At 38.3% G+C, this 17,312-nt stretch overlaps 1 protein-coding gene across 3 annotated transcripts in view; it reads right to left on the reverse strand.

Annotated features, from left to right (window-relative positions):
• Nucleotides 1-17,312, reverse strand: part of Vti1a (vesicle transport through interaction with t-SNAREs 1A) — a 348,099-nt gene that overhangs the window by 119,152 nt on the left and 211,635 nt on the right. The window lies entirely within an intron of this gene.

The following is a 17,312-nucleotide window of genomic DNA, read 5'->3' on the forward strand; positions in this document are numbered from 1 at the left end:
ACCCCTCCCACAAACATATTTATATAAACATATATATATAAATAATATTTTATAAACCAAATAAAGTGCTGTTCAGATTTAGTTTACCATCACCATTTTCTTCTACTTGAGTTAGAGCTGAGGTTTTCCCTGCGCTCGGCCATCTGAAGGTTCGATAAGACAGCTAGCTGTAAACTAGGAGGTGGTCCTTCATCAGACACTGGGTCTGCCAGCACCCTGATCCTGGACTTCCCAACCTCCAGAACTGTGAGAAATAAGTGTCTGTTGTGTGGAGTGACCCAGTCTAGGGTACTCTGTGATAGCGGCCATTGATGGTCATCTAGGAGATCAGAAACAGGAGGCGACAATCACCTTGCCTGATGTGATGGCAGCTGCCATCTGTGTTGAAACTACCAAAGAGGATAGAAGAAAAATGTTAGACCCTCATTCTACATCTGGTGGCAGTGTAGGAAAACACAAGTGGACAGTCATGGTGGAAAACAACACTTTGTGCTGAAATAGCTGAGAAGACCACCGCTTGATGAGGTGGACACAGAAGCCCATGGCCATGGTCACCTCCATGAGGATTCTCTTAGATGTACTAAGGAAACCCAAGAGTGCATGTCACCTAGCAGAAAGAGCTCCGAGTTTCTAAGGCAGCTATCTTTGAATGCCACTAACCAATGAGCCTTTAGAAAATGAGACCCCAGATAATACTCCGCCTGTGTTCACAGAGTCCACAAAGGGTGTCAAAGCATGTGTTCCAGCACATGTGAACAAAGAGCATAAAGATGTGCGAGGCAGTGTTAAAACATCAGTTTGGACATGTGTTTAACCATGTGTGAGCAGAGGGTGCTGAGCCATGTGGTATAGCAAGTGTTAGAGCATATTCCATTACAAATGTTTCTCATTTGGGAGCTTAAATTATTTTCTGCCTAATCCAGTGTTGCTAAGCAATAGCTCTGTGTTATCCTAACTCAACACAATAAGTTTAAAAACTTAACAAAAAAACTGAAACTAGAATTATTTTTCCTATCTTGATTTCACCATGAAGAATTTACATTATAGATGTAAATTTTCAATAGTGCTCTTCTGTTAGTAAAAGCACAAACTGGGGTAATGCTCCGCATACAGGAAGGCAGCAGAGATGGGTGAACCACTGTCAGCACGGAGAGACAACATGTAGTGTTTTGGAAGACGTGGTGACACACTGCCCCATTTCAAGGTTGACAGTCCACCAACTCAGGGTCCCTTGGCCACAGCTCGGATTCTGCTTTCTGTTTTCAATTTTAAAATATGCATACCACTTCTCTAGAGAACAGGGATTTCTGAGAGTTCTTATTGATAGTAAAATGTGACAGAGACTGGCTTTAAGGTATAGCTGACATTATTTGCTAAATATTTTAACTTATGAATCTGTATTGCTGCTGGAGGCTTTCATTCCAGAGCAAATGACTCCTCTTAGTTTAAAATATAAATATACAACTTCAGATATCATTTTTTAAAAAATGAAAGTAGACAAAAATCAAAATGTGTTGTTGATACATTTCTACAGGGTGAAGAAAAGAATATAAAATAAATATGCATATGCTAATATAGAGAAAAATCTTCAGATAGCTGCTTTATTTTCTTGTTATTAAAAAAAGCTATAAAAAATAAACCAGTAAACCTATTTAAGCCCAAACATTTCCCCAGTAGTAGTAGATATATAATCAAACATTTGTTTTAAAGAATATGAAGAACAAAAGAAAAGCAAAAGATCTACAAATCTGTATTTAAATTCCCTTTCTTATGCAGAACTAATATGGTGTTTTTGATTCACTAGAATAATTTATGTATAAATACTATTTAAGCATACCTAGGAAAATACTTTTTATTATTCTGGATTAAAAAAAAAACCTGATATGACCACAAGAATAAAAATATTGCCTTCCCAACCACCTTTGCCTTGAGATCATGGGATGCTTTATTGAAAACTGGCAAGAGAGAAACAAACAATTAAAGCCAGTGTCTTCTGCCAACACCCTAGTAGCAGAGGTCACAGGATTTTTGAATACTTATCTCTTTCTGTTCACTTGTGTCACTTAATGATTTGTTCTTGCGCTTCAGTACATACTCCAGAAAATACAATTCCTCAGCAGATAAAGCATGGCTTCTGGCTTCCGTGACCTGACTGTGCTTAAGCAAATCTGGAGTGCACGCTAACAAAGCGGTGATTATTATTGTTGTTTCTTGAAGACTCAGTGCAAATGAAGAAAACCAAGAAAAGAGGTTTTGACCAAGGGAATAATAAAGGAAAACCGCTCAGGGCCTGTGCTACAAAAATTAGAAAACATCCCATACATGCCAAGGTAAAAACTATGAGGATGACAGCATGTCTGAGCGCTCAGATCCAGCGAGAATGGTTAGTTAGTCAGGTGAGGTTATCAGAAGGCCAGGAGTCTTGAGTGGAACAGCACCCCGGATTAGGGAAAACAGAAGATAAATGGCCCTGATGGAGACACAGACTTTACGATAATACATCTGAATTTCCCTGGATGTGCCTATTTGACTATATGTAATCATCTCCCTTAATTACATTTCTCTCTGGACATGGCATACTCAGTAAACAAAACATACTGGAGGCATGGAAATGGCTCTTTCTGTAGAAATCCCTCCTGAGAGCATGTTGTACAATGTTATGTAAAGTAACCTGGTACTTAGCAAATCTTGCATAACAATTTGCACTTCTAGTCAAACTTTGCAGAGCACAGCAAGAAATGGTTAGAAACATAATTTTGGCTTCTTCTGCTTTCCATTTTAAGTAACCATCATTAACCTCAGGGGATGGGTCAAACGTGGTGAGAAAGGGCTCCTGAGAGAGTAGATTTCCCAGTTTCACAACCCTGGGTGTTTTGCTCTAGCGCTGCTGGGTGAGGGGCAAGCTGAAAGCAGCCCTTGCCAGTGGGCACATGGTGGACCCCCACAGTGCATCCCCTGCCTCGAGCTTTGAACCTTTCTTGGAATGGTCCTGTCAAAGATTCCAGAGTAAGAAGGAACTGAACATGATAAACAGGCACCATATTTGCCAGTGAGTATGTTTAAAGCAAGCTGGAGAATTTGAACAAGTTGAACATCCCAAATGGAGGCAAGGCAACTGCCTTTTGAAGTTGGCACCCCTTTTCCTTTTTATGAACAAAACCACCATAGCAATTATGTGAAAAAGTAAAATCAATGCAAAGAAACAATTCCTTTTATCTCTTTCACCTAAACATTGCAAAAAGTGTCATTTAAAGGCTCAAGTAAATTAGATGCTTTTTATGTATTTAAACACATATCTTTTTTCTTCTACTGGGCATAGTTTCTTACTAAGCTTACAAAATTAATCAACACCAAAATAAAAAAAAATACAGAATTCTTAAAGTGTTTTATATAATTAAATGCAAATGCTTCAATGTGAAATGAAAACTGTAAACACCATGCAGAAAAGTTCAAGGTAAGCTCTATGTTAAGAGAAATATTTCTCTAAATTGGAACTTTTCATTCTTCAAAATGCATGAAAAGATAGACCTTGGAAAAATTTCATGTGCTACATTTCTTGTATGATTTAAAGGAAATCCAGAAAGTAGAAAATGAGCTTATAACTTTTAGTCAATTGGCTGGGTGTGATGGCTCATGCCTGTAATCCCAGCTGCTAGAGAGGCTGAGGCTGGAGGATTGTGAATTCAAAGCCAGCCTCAGCAACTTAGCGAGGCCCCAAGTAACTCAGTAAGACCCTGTATCTAAATAAAATACAAAATAGGGCTGGGGATGTGGTTCAGTGGTTGAGTGCCCCTGAGTTTAATCCCTGGCACCCCCAAATAAATAAATACATAAAAATTACTTTTAGTCAACTGATTTACTCTGGAATGTTGGTTTTCTTTTTCCTTTTTTTGTGGCACTAGGTATTCATTCATCATAGCCTTGCACACGCTAGACAGGGCTGTGCCATTGAGCTATATCTCCAGCCTAGCTCTGGAACCTTTTCTTTCTGAGAGCAATTTCTAATTAAGAATTTTTTTTTTTAAGATTGAATTTTCTTTTAAGAGGGTTGGAAGTAAAACTTTATTTAAAATAATGAGATTAACTTTGCCATTTCCAGACATTAGAAAATTTTCTCCTAAATGTGTTTTTTGCCAGGCCTTTACTAAAATGCATAGAATTGAGTTGGCAAGGTTTACATAAATCAAAGTCAGTGGGCCACCTGCTCTTTTGTGCATTAGCCTGCCAATCCACCCTTCCATTCATCCTTTATCTATCCATCCACCCATTCCTATACTTCTTGCATGTCCATTCTGTCCCAGGGACTAGCAGGCACAGGGGATCCAAAGCAGAATAAGTTTCCGTTTCTGCCCTTTGTAGTTTACATTGTGAAGGTGATCCAAGATTAGAGTCAGGTCAACTTTTATTTTATTTTCAGTATTGGAGATTAAACCCACAGCCTTGCACGTGCTAGGCAAGAGCTCTACCACTGTGTTATACTCCTAACCCTTATTTAAAAAAAAACAAAACAAAAAAACAAAAACTATTGACATTTTTGAGTCATTCAACTCCCCACCTCCCACATACTGGGGAATTAAATAAATGAATTCTATTGTATAATAAAAAGTTTCAAGGGCTGGGGTTGTGGCTCAGTGGTAGAGTGCTCGCCTAGCATGCACAAGGCACTGAGTTTGATCCTCAGAACCACATAAATGTAAAATAAAGATATGTGTCCACCTAAAACTAAAAGAAAATAAAAAAAAATAAAAAAGTTTCAAGGGGTAGAAAATAGGTCTTGCTTCATTTATGTTTTGGTGCTTAGTTATGTTTTGATTCCATGTTTTTGTGCTTAAAAGTTTATCAGAGGTTAGGAATCAAAGTGAGAGAAAACAGCCAATATTTGTATTTGCTAATGGTATTTTGCTTGTGCTCATGAGGGAGGCATTCATTCATCAAACATTTATTGGATGCATATTCTGCACCACCTCACTGACAGGGTGATGCAGAGATGAAAGCCAGTCCCTGCCCTCCAGGGTCTCACTGTCTAGTGGGGAGATGGGCAAGGAACCCGACAAGGACAACACAGCCAAAGTTCCCACCGTGCTGTGTGCAGCCACTGGAGGGGCAAGAGCTGATTTCAGGCAGCACGTGGATAGTCACTTTTTATTTAAAATAATCACTAATACCTTAAACAGTTTATTTCAGATACTGAATAGTATATTTATTTTAAGGTATGAAAAAATGCTCAGCTAGTACATTAAAGCCATGATTCCATGGGTACTACGTGTGATTATAAAAGTAAAGAAGATACTTAGATATAGATAAAATAAAGTGTGTCATTTTAAGAAAAAGGACAATGTAAGTGTTATGCAGAGATGGCAAAAAAACAACAAAAAAATTTTATTATTATTATTATTTTTAAAGTTGTACGCCTCAAATTGCTGAAGCTTGGGAAATAAGGCAGCCAATTAAGTAACCAAAAGAGATGCCACGTTACAGAGGCTGGAGTCTGGCTGTGTGTCCCAAGGTCAGCACTTCCACGTAGGAGGGAAAGGGAGGGTACACGTGTCCTGGGGGCTCAGGGGTTTCTAGAAAGAGGAGACTAAAGGAGAAGTTGTGCTGAAAAGCAGTCACATCCATTAGGGTCCTTCATGGGCAGAACTAGTGAATGCCAGGTTTGGATTGGACATCAGAAATAATCTGCCACACTGTCCACACCCTAGGGTACTGAGTTTGTGAACCAAGGAGCGTAATGGGCCTGCGCTCTTCCGAGGTGTTCAGTTAACATTTAAAGGACTAATGAAAAGCCATATTCCAGAGGCGGCTAGACATGGCTGTGTTTATCTTATTAATTAGCTACTCTTAATTAGCATATCTAATAATGATTAATTAAGACATTAGAAATGGTATTGGAACTATGTGGACGGGCTAGAAGCAGTGTCCTCAGCACTCCCCCACCATGTCTGGAAGGGGACAGAATCTCAGGCCCCCTCAGCCTCCCTGCAGTGGTGTCCTAGACTCAGGGTCTGGCTCTGTCCAGGATCCCTCTGTTTAAAGGAGAATTTTGTCATTAGCTGTGACTAGAAAGTTAGCTGACTCTTGTTGCTAGAATATTCTCACATCAGCCTCAAGTAAGTCTTTCACACAAGTGGCTGTCAATGCACTCTCCCATCAGGAAGGAGGACAGGGACGCCACTGTGCCTATGGGACAAGTCGGTGACTGTTCTCACGCCTGCTTATTCACACAAAGTCTATGTGTGGCAGAATTCAGACTGAGATTTGCCTTCATTTTGACACATTACTTGGGAAGCGGGCACAGCCCCTCAACTACCTCCAACTCATCTGTCTCCAACTGTCTACCAGGAAGAACCTAACAATTGTGAAAAACCAAATTTGTTTGAGTCAGAGCTCGGCTACATTGCTCCCTTAGAGAGGTTAAGCACTTTGTCCAAAGTCACACAGGTGGGTTTCAAGGAGTTTAAAATCTGTATCTTTCCTGTCCACCAATGGTTGTTGACTATGGAGACTCATTCCAATTATCTATGGGACTTTTAAATAATGCACATGTACACATGTAGCCCAAAAGATTCTGATTTCATAGGAAAGCTAGAGTAAGCTCACAGGGGTAAATGTTTTCCAAAAATTTTCACAGTGACTCTGCTGAGTGTGCATTCACATATATGGAGAATCGCCAGCTACAGCACAGATGTTAGAAGGTACCCTCCACTGCACATTTTCTATGGGCCCAACCTTCTCATAGACGTCTGTTATTTCATTTTTAGAATAAATTATTGAATAAAGTATCCCTAGGATTTCACAGATGAAGAAACTGACACACAGAGAACCCCAATGTGATAACATACAAATGGCAAGACATTGAGATTTGTTGAGCCTAAATCTTCCTGTGCCCACAGACCTGCTCTTATCCATGATATCCTGCTCCATAGAAGGAGATAGAAAGTTGCTCAGAAGAATTTCTATGGCTGAGGCCACAAACCTACAGGTGACAGGTGGAAAACGCAAGCCAGCAAAGTGGATCAAATAGAAACTGGGGTGAGGTGGAGACCAAATGCCCTTTTAAAGGGTTCTGAGTTGTTGGCAGATATTTGGAATGCTTTAAGAAGAACTCTGCAGATCAACTGAGACTCTAAGAGAAATGTAAAATGGTTCCCCCATTTTGGAAACCACTTGGAATGTTCTTATAAAATGAAACATATACTTGCCATATGATCCAGCAATCCTACTCCTAGATATTTACCTAAGAGACATGAAAACCTATGTCCACAAAAAGACATGTATACAAATGTTCACATCAGCATTATTTGTAAAAGTCCCAGATTGGAAGCGATCTATATGAGCATCAACAAGAGATGGATAAGTCGTTTGCAGTATACCCCAACTCTGGAATATTACTTGGCAATTAAAAGGGATGAAATACTAATGCACGCAACAACATGGATGAATTTCAAAAGCTCTGAAGTAAGTGAAAGAAGTCACACACAAAAGGCTACTGACAAATTCCATTTACAAGAAACTCTACAAAAGGCAAAACTTTATAGTATTAGAAACAGATCAGGGGCTGCTTGAAGTGGGTGGGGGAAGGAAACTGAGTGCAAAGGAAATGGTGAAAATTTTTTAGAGTGAGGGAACTGTTTCAAATCTTGATGTGTCACGGTGATTACACCACTGTATACTATCACCAACATTCTTCTAACTGTACACTTAAATCAAGTGAATTGGATTGTATGTAAATAATACTTTAAAGAACAAACAAGACTATACAGATCCTTAAGATAAAAAAATTCTGCAGGCTGCTTATGGCCCACAGATTTGTAGTTTTCAACCTCTGGTCTCAGTAGAGAGATTCCATGTTAGCTGTCCCTGAAGAAATGAAAAAGATGACAAGAAGTCATCCATCATCCCCACAGGCTGGGCCAGAAGGATGGTGAAGCTTGTGCTTATCCCCCTCTTCCAACTCCGTCTCCTCCGTCATCAGATGCAAAACGCTCCCATGCTGCCCCCTGGCTGCCCAGCATCCCCTGCCACACACCCTCTTTCTGGAGTCATTCCCAAACCACTGTTCCCCTTAGTCTCCACCCAACCTCCTCCCCTCAGGAGCAGCCCTGCTCTGCTCCACAAGGGGCAGAGCACTTTCACCTGGGTAACATGTGACCAACCAGGTGCTGACACCTGGCAAAGACCTGCATGATCCTCAGCCCAAGTCCAGTCTTGACCTTCCAATCAGGTAGGGAGTTACTTTGGGGAAAGGTGGCTATTGCTGGAACCTACCATAGATATCCCCACTTCAGAGTGACTTTCCTGGTTTGTTTACACATGTATTTCATCATCAATATCATCATTAAATACCTTAAAATTAATATGTGCAAGTGATCTGAATGGAAAGAATGGAATAGTCCAAATAAATCTCAGAGCCTGATTGTCCAAGCTCAGTGTGTGCTTGAATACATGCTAGAGGCTGCCCGATTTTCTGAAAGACAAATGAACACTAAGCACACACTGTCGGGCTCGCCTGCGACTCTATAAATTAACTGTAATGATTAAAAAAAAGCCAACTAACTACAATATCAAATCGATGATAGTGGTGCAGGCTATAATGTTAAGCTAAAAACAAAAAAAGCAGAATGTAAAACTGTGTTTACACTGCATTTAAAGGTACAATAAAGAAAAATGCCAATATGTGAATTAAAATAAAAAGGAAAAGATAATTGCAGGTTTATTGGGTTACGATGTTATGATTTTTTCCCTTTTCTTTCTTCTTCTTCTTTTTAAAAATATAAATATATTTAGTTGTCAATGAACCCATATTTAATTTATTTATTTGTATGTGGTGTGGAGAATTGAACCCAGGGCCTCACACAAGCCAGGCAAATGCTCTACCACTGAGCCGCAACTCCAGCGCTTTTTTCCTTTTCTTTATAAAATGTTTCCTTTTGCCTTTCCGGTACTATCTGTATAATAAAAATCAGAAGAAGAAAAAGAAATCTCAGCGACCCACCATCAGCCCCCACCAACTACTGGAAGGCCGCCCTTCCTCCTCCAGGTGGACCAGAATGGCTGCCAGCTACATCCGATTTCACCAGCCCTTCCTTTAGTATGCTGCTGGAGACAGCCCCTTCTTCCTCCAAGACTGGCTGTGTCTCCATTTGTAAATGGAAATAAGAAAAGTCAGGGAACCTGATGAAGAAAGCAGGTGCGCCCAGAGAAACAGTTCCAATGCCAAGGATGACTTTCATTCTGAAAATTTTTAAAAAGCGGTATCTTGACAAGACATATGGTGAATGCATTTTTCCCCAAAGCAAAACTGGGTTAAAAAATTCAAGTCCTATTAAAGAAAAATTACTGTTAAAAAAAAAAAGTCGTGGCACATCCAGGCTAGTTTCATCCCTATGGCGAAGCTGGATTTGACTCCAGCCCATCCAGGCTCTCTGTTGTGTGGACTCCTACAATTCTCTGTTATGTAGCCCTAGATCCCCCCACCCCAAACCCCCTTCACCAAATGTCAGCAAGCAATCTGAGTATGTTATACTCAGCAGAGCTGAGCGAACTGGAAACAGTGGTGCCCAAACAGTATCTTCAGACAGTGAAGACCGTCAAGAGAACAGGCATTTTGGGATTGCCTCAAAGGTAGAGATAATCCCCCCTTTTAATGGAGGTCTAGTCTGCCTGCACACATAACTTGCAGTGTCCTTCAGAATTCCTAGAAAAACACTCTGAAACCACTGAAGGGCAGGGGAGAACTTGTGAAAGAAACATATCAGTGGCCTACATGAAAACTACAAAATTACACGAAAACGACGCGGTCCTTTACTAGGGTTCTTCCTGCCCAGAGCACATAGTATTCATTCAAGAAACAATAATGAGGGTGGGAAAAAAAGTGGAACCTATTTAAGCCAGTTTCATTTAGGTAAGCTTTTATCTTCCCAGCGGAGGATGAGATGGAAAGGGGCTGGCAGTTGGGTACAATGGCAAGCATGCCATGAGGTGACCCACATTAACATGGGAACATCTGGGAAAAAAGGCAGAAGTCAGAGAGTTGACAACCAGCTAACCTAAGTCCTGCAGTGCCTGCCTTGCAATACGTGGTCTTCCTTCCTAGTTCATGCTGTTCCCTGGAATCCCTACCAACCCGCCCAGGCAAACCCGACCCCTTCTTAAGGGCTATTACAAAAGCCACATCTTCTTCAAAACCTTGCTCTGATTGCTCCACACTGGCAATAATCTCCCAACTTTGGCTTCTGGTCAGCATTTATCCTTAATTAGCATTTTCCTCGACACTCTCTCTGATTAGGATGTGAGTTTCCTGAGGGCCAGCGTACCCTCCATCCCTCCCTAGCCAGCCAAGTGCCCTGCACTTATTTGTGGAATGAATTACTAATTTCCTAATAAATGATTCCCAGGATAAGAGCATTAATAGGAGGAAATCAGTTCCTGTAGGTGAGTCACTTTTATTGTTGGAGGTCAGACTTTTTCCCACAAGGAGCAGAGAAGGGAAATGAAGCATATAGAGATGAATGAGGATGCCTGGCCTGCAGGAGTGGGCTTGTGTGAGGCTACTGGGCTTTGAAAAAGAGCAAACATGGCTCATCTTCAAGATCCAACCACAGACTCCATCAGTGAACACAGATGCTGCAGTCGACTCTACCAGGCAGTATTTGGAATGGCCCCCTAAATCCTGCCTCACAATTTTACTTAGAGGGACACTTAAACCTCAAAGAAGACTCATCTGAAGGAACTGGCACATGGGATTTCATTTTCCCTAAGGCTTCCAGGCCTTGTGTCAGTAAACCATCAATAATTAAATAGCAACAGTTATAACAAGACCACCCAGGTATACAGGCCCAAGGGTTGAGCTATAGAAATGGTTTGTATGGCCCCCTTATCATAGGCACTTTAAAAGATCACCCACAGTCTCTAGTTTAAAATGGTGTCTGGTCCACAACTCTTGATGCTGTTATGTATCAAAGTGCCCATTAAATTTGAATGAAAAAATAGAAGATGATGAAAATTTACACCACCAAAACTTATGCCACAAATTGCAACAGTCTGGAAGGATTTCCTACCACCACAAAAGGTGAACTGGGTTAAAAAGTATAAGCCATCATCTACCTTCCACAAAATCATCTACATAATTAAAAAATGCAAGGTTTGTAATAAGCCCAAATTAACAAGCTTGCTCTCTCCTGAGCAGATACAGCAAACTAGGAGATACTTGGACTGTTGCATTCATTCCTTTTTCTTCATACTCTTCAACTTGTTTCTTTTTTATATGAGTAAGAAACTGGAGTTCCCAGTAAAACAATAAATCGATAATGGGTGGCTGCGGGGTAGGTAATGACAAGATGCACTGAAGTCTGTCTGTGTGCGGTGGTGGTGGAGATGTGAAGGAGATGACAGGTGTATGTACAGAAGTTGGACATTTTTGATGCTAAACTCAAGTTGAATAAAAAGTCTCATTTTATTCCAGTAAAGATAGTCTAAAGACAAAAAATTGGTATAGAGCTCAACATGTAAAACTGACATCCATTTGCAGTTCCAAGGAGAGGTTTTGAAAAGTACCCAAACATCAAACAACAAGAGGATGATGGAAAAAAAGATACTATAGAAAAAGAGAAAGAAAACAACATACTGATTATCTGGGGAAGCACACAATTCTGAAAACAACAGTCACTAGTATGGCAATATGTAAAAACGTGGATGTGTAACCGATGTGATTCTGCAATCTGTATACGGGGTAAAAATGGGAGTTCATAACCCACTTGAATCAAATGTATGAAATATGATATGTCAAGAGCTTTGTAATGTTTTGAACAACCAATTAAAAAAAAAAAGAAACCCAAAAAATGTTTTTGAAAATTGTTTGACATCCTCAATAAAAATAAAACCTTAAAAAGTGAGGGTATAAAATTGTTAGATGAGAACTTCTGAGATTTAAAAAGGATAAAGATGTAAAGATGAAGCAATGGGTTTAGGGAAACCAGTAATGCAACAGCAGACTTGATATTCAAGTAACTAGCAATAATGAATAGAACAATGCTGTAAAGAGTGGGATCAAAGACGCTGGAAATAAAACAAAAAGAAAGAAAAAAAAGATTTGAAAATACGACAGATGTGGAAGATTATTTTATAAAAGAGAGGTCTAATGTGAGACTCATAAATGTTAAAGAAATCAAAAAATTCAAAACTGAAAAAGTAATCTAAGACACAATGAAAGAAAACTCTCCTGAGTGGTAGAAGGAAGACTTGAATTTGAAGATTTAAAGTTCTTGTGATGCATGCAAACTGAGGGAAAGACTGTCATATCTAGAAACATTCTGACAGACTGTTCAATTTCAAAGATTCATACAACCCAAATAAATAAACAAAACTAAAAACCCATGATTAGAGTATCATAAATTAGTCTACCCTCTTGCTACTTTGACACGCTATAGGCCTGAAGACAATAGCTCAATATCTATGGATTCTTAAGAAATGAAGGATCTAAAAGTATTATACCCAGCTCAAATACATAGATAGATATGCATACATGTCATGTCTATCCCACATATGCAATTGGTAACAATTCTTACATGTGAACCAGATCACATACAAATTCTTTATTTTGCTTGAAAAAGTCATTCGAAGGTATATCCCAGATGACTATACTCCTAGAAAGCTAAGAACTCAAGAATTGGGAAGTCATATATGAGATAGCAACTATGATCTTCAAGGGTGACACACTAAGAAAATAATATAATCTATGAATGAAGATACATAGCATCAATGAATGTATGGCTGTAAGTTAGAAAAAAACACTTAAATGTTTTAAATAGAATAAATATGTCTACGAGAGGATTTTAAATATCCATTGTAAATAATGATTATAAAAATTTTTGATAGTGTGGGAAAATACTTTCAATATAATCTTTTTTTTGGGGGGGTTATATAATGCAAACAGCAGGCTGTAAGGTTATATACAATGTTTATACATACAATACATACAATAAATAGAAAAAAGCCGGATTAGAAATATGCTAAAACTTTATTACTGTCTTTAGCTGGTGTGATTATGAATAATTTTCTCCATAGTTTATGTTTTATAGAACAAATATGATTTTTTTTTACAACTATGATTTTAAAAGAATCTTCCCAAATAAAATAAAAATGTTAGGTGTATGTTCATGATGATATTGCAGGAAAAGAAATCTTTCTGATGTCAGCACTTTCTGCCCAGTTTCCTAAAGACCACTCTCATGACTTTTGTGTTCCAGCCAATTACCATGATTACAACTTCAGAGAAGCTCCTTGAGGACAGGACCTTTCTATGTCTTATACTCTACCAGCACCTGGTCCACTATTTGGGAAGCTGCAAGAAATACTTGGAATGGACAAATGAATAATAGAGGATGAGACTACCCCATTTTATAGGTACATTTTTTGTTAAAATGATCTACTGCATTCATCTAATTTTTACAGCATCTCCAATGTTAAAAACTATAAGGATGCTGTGATTCAAGAATTCTCATCACTCATCATAGATCGCATGTTTCATGGAAAGCTAGCCAGAGCCAAAACCTGGTGCCATGTTTTTATTTCTCTTTTTCCATTTCAAAAGAAAAAGCTGTAGTTAATTCTAATTTTCCTGCGGGCAGAGGGAAGGAGAACTTTTTATGTGTGTGAAAGAATGGCACACCCCCCAGCCATATGAGGACAGTTCCTCCCAGGAACACCTGTTTGCTCCAACTGAAGCCTGTCCAAATTGAGTCCTGGGGATCAGGAGCATGCTCTTCAATGTCCCACTATTCTACAATATTTATTCCCCACCTGTCTGATGGCTGTGATAGCTTGGGAATGCTCCAGCCAGGGAAAGCTGTTTCTTGGCCCTGACATTGCAGAGCTAACAGCAGCTAATGCTCACCCGGAATCAGGTCTGGGTCCAGTTGCCCTTGAGTTAAAAAATGCTGCTTCTTTTCATAGTCTACCAGGCCTAGCAAAAGTTCTTAAAGAGGAAGAGTTAAGTAATTTTTCAGCTTCACATTAATATGTTACAAAAAAGGAGTACAATTTACTTTCAGTCTTTGTTTTTTAAAGCTAATTTACTAGTTTCTCACTCATATTTAATATTCACAATTCCAGTCATATTAAGTAGATGCCTGACACTAAACATAAAGATTGGTAAATTAATTTATCCAACATGAAAACTGTTAAAATCCAGAAGATAAAATGCAGTAAGAACAATCTTAGACACATGATTTAAGAAATAATGCAGGGAAGGAAAAAGAGATGCCCACATCAAACTCTAGTGATAATAGTAAAATAACGTCTTATTTAAAAAATTCTAGTCATGAGAAAACTGTACATTTGAAAAGCTTACATAAAGCCTTATAAAATAAGAGACCTTTTATCTTCTCCAGATCCATGGGCTTGAAAATACTTTATCTATGCAATTTCAAGGCACATAAAAACCTCAGTGAATAAATAAAATGTTCTTTTTTTCTTTATACAGAAGCTTTAAAAATTATTCATATAAATAGCTTGGCCTTGAACAAACAGATTAAAAGACCTAAAAGGCTATGGCTTCAGATCATGTATATAGAAGAGAAAATGAATGCTTTTCTTTATTGGCTGGGCAAGTTTTCAACTAACTAAATTTCTATAAGCCCATTTGAGGAGAAAGATTTAATTGTAATATATAAAATAATTCAGTATTTTAAGTGATATACTTATCAAATAAATAATATGCTTTAATAAAATAATCCACATACTCTGCCAATGTTCTTTGTATCTATTTATGAATCATATGTACAGTATGGTCAATATGCAGTATTATTTCAGAGGCCATCAAGTTTTCTAAACATATAATTTTAGTGAAGTGTGTGAAAATTCTCAATATTTTTCGAACACTTGAAAAAAGTTTTTCATAACCAACAAATAAATGAGCTCGCACTTCATGTCAAAGCCCTAGAAAAGGAAGAGCAAAACAACAGCAAATGTAGCAGAAGGCAAGAAATAATTAAAATCAGAGCGGAAATCAACGAAATTGAAACAAAAGAAACTATTGAAAAAATTAACAAAACTAAAAGTTGGTTCTTTGAAAAAATAAATAAGATCGACAGACCCTTAGCCATGCTAACGAAGAGAAGAAGAGAGAGAACTCAAATCACTAACATACGGGATGAAAAAGGCAATATCACAACAGACACTACAGAAATACAGAAGACAATTAGAAATTATTTTGAAAACCTATATTCCAATAAAATAGAAGATAGTGAAGACATCGATAAATTCCTTAAGTCATATGATTTGCCCAGACTGAGTCAGGAGGATACTCACAACTTAAACAGACCAATAACAATAGATGAAATAGAAGAAGCAATCAAAAGACTTCCAACCAAGAAAAGCCCAGGACCGGATGGGTATACAGCTGAGTTTTACAAAACCTTTAAGGAAGAATTAATACCAATACTTTTCAAGTTATTTCAGGAAATAGAAAAAGAAGGAGCTCTGCCAAATTCATTCTATGAGGCCAACATCACCCTGATTCCGAAACTAGACAAAGACACCTCAAAGAAAGAAAACTACAGACCAATATCTCTGATGAACCTAGATGCAAAAATCCTCAATAAAATTCTGGCGAATCGGATACAAAGGCACATCAAAAAAATTGTGCACCATGATCAAGTAGGATTCATCCCTGGGATGTAAGGATGGTTCAATATACGGAAATCAATAAATGTTATTCACCACATCAATAGACTTAAAAATAAGAACCATATGATCATCTCAATAGACGCAGAAAAAGCATTCGACAAAGTACAGCATCCCTTTATGTTCAAAACATTAGAAAAACTAGGGATAACAGGAACTTACCTCAACATTGTAAAAGCTATCTATGCTAAGCCTCAGGCTAGCATCATTCTCAATGGAGAAAAATTGAAGGCATTCCCCCTAAAATCTGGAACAAGACAGGGATGCCCTCTATCACCACTTCTATTCAATATAGTTCTCGAAACACTGGCCAGAGCAATTAGACAGACGAAAGAAATTAAAGGCATAAAAATAGGAAAGGAAGAACTTAAATTATCACTATTTGCAGATGACATGATTCTATACCTAGAAGACCCAAAAGGGTCTACAAAAAAACTACTAGAACTAATAAATGAATTCAGCAAAGTGGCAGGATATAAAATCAACACGCATAAATCAAAGGCATTTCTGTATATCAGCGACAAAACTTCTGAAACGGAATTGAGGAAAAACACTCCATTCACAATATCCTCAAAAAAAATAAAATACTTGGGAATCAACCTAACAAAAGAGGTGAAAGATTTATATAATGAAAACTACAAAACCCTAAAAAGAGAAGTAGAAGAAGATCTTAGAAGATGGAAAAATATACCCTGTTCATGGATAGGCAGAACTAACATCATCAAAATGGCGATATTACCAAAAGTTCTCTATAGGTTTAATGCAATGCCAATCAAAATCCCAACGGCATTTCTTGTAGAAATGGATAAAGCAATCATGAAATTCATATGGAAAAATAAAAGACCCAGAATAGCAAAAGCAATTCTAAGCAGGAAGTGCGAATCAGGCGGTATAGCGATACCAGACTTAAAACTATATTACAGAGCAATAGTAACAAAAACAGCATGGTACTGGTACCAAAACAGGAGGGTGGACCAATGGTATAGAATAGAGGACACAGAGACTAATCCACAAAGCTACAACTATCTTATATTTGATAAAGGAGCTAAAAGCATGCAATGGAGGGAGGATAGCATCTTCAACAAATGGTGCTGGGAGAACTGGAAATCCATATGCAACAAAATGAAACTGAATCCCCTCCTCTCGCCATGCACAAAAGTTAACTCAAAGTGGATCAAGGAGCTAGATATCAAATCAGAGACTCTGCGTCTGATAGAAGGAAAAGTTGGCTACGATCTACATATTGTAGGGTCGGGCTCCAAATTCCTTAATAGGACACCCATAGCACAAAAGTTGATAACAAAAATCAACAAATGGGACTTACTTAAACTGAAAAGTTTTCTCTCAGCAAGAGAAACAATAAAAGAGGTAAATAGGGAGCCTACATCATGGGAACAAATTTTTACTCCTCACACTTCAGATAGAGCCCTAATATCCAGAGTATACAAAGAACTCAAAAAATTAAACAATAAGAAAACAAATAACCCAATCAACAAATGGGCCAAAGACCTGAACAGACACTTCTCAGAGGAGGACATACAATCAATCAACAAGTACATGAAAAAATGCTCACCATCTCTAGCAGTCAGAGAAATGCAAATCAAAACCACCCTAAGATACCATCTCAC

Source organism: Marmota flaviventris, chromosome 4 (assembly GCF_047511675.1).
Source record: "Marmota flaviventris isolate mMarFla1 chromosome 4, mMarFla1.hap1, whole genome shotgun sequence".
Classification (NCBI taxonomy): Eukaryota; Metazoa; Chordata; class Mammalia; order Rodentia; family Sciuridae; genus Marmota; species Marmota flaviventris.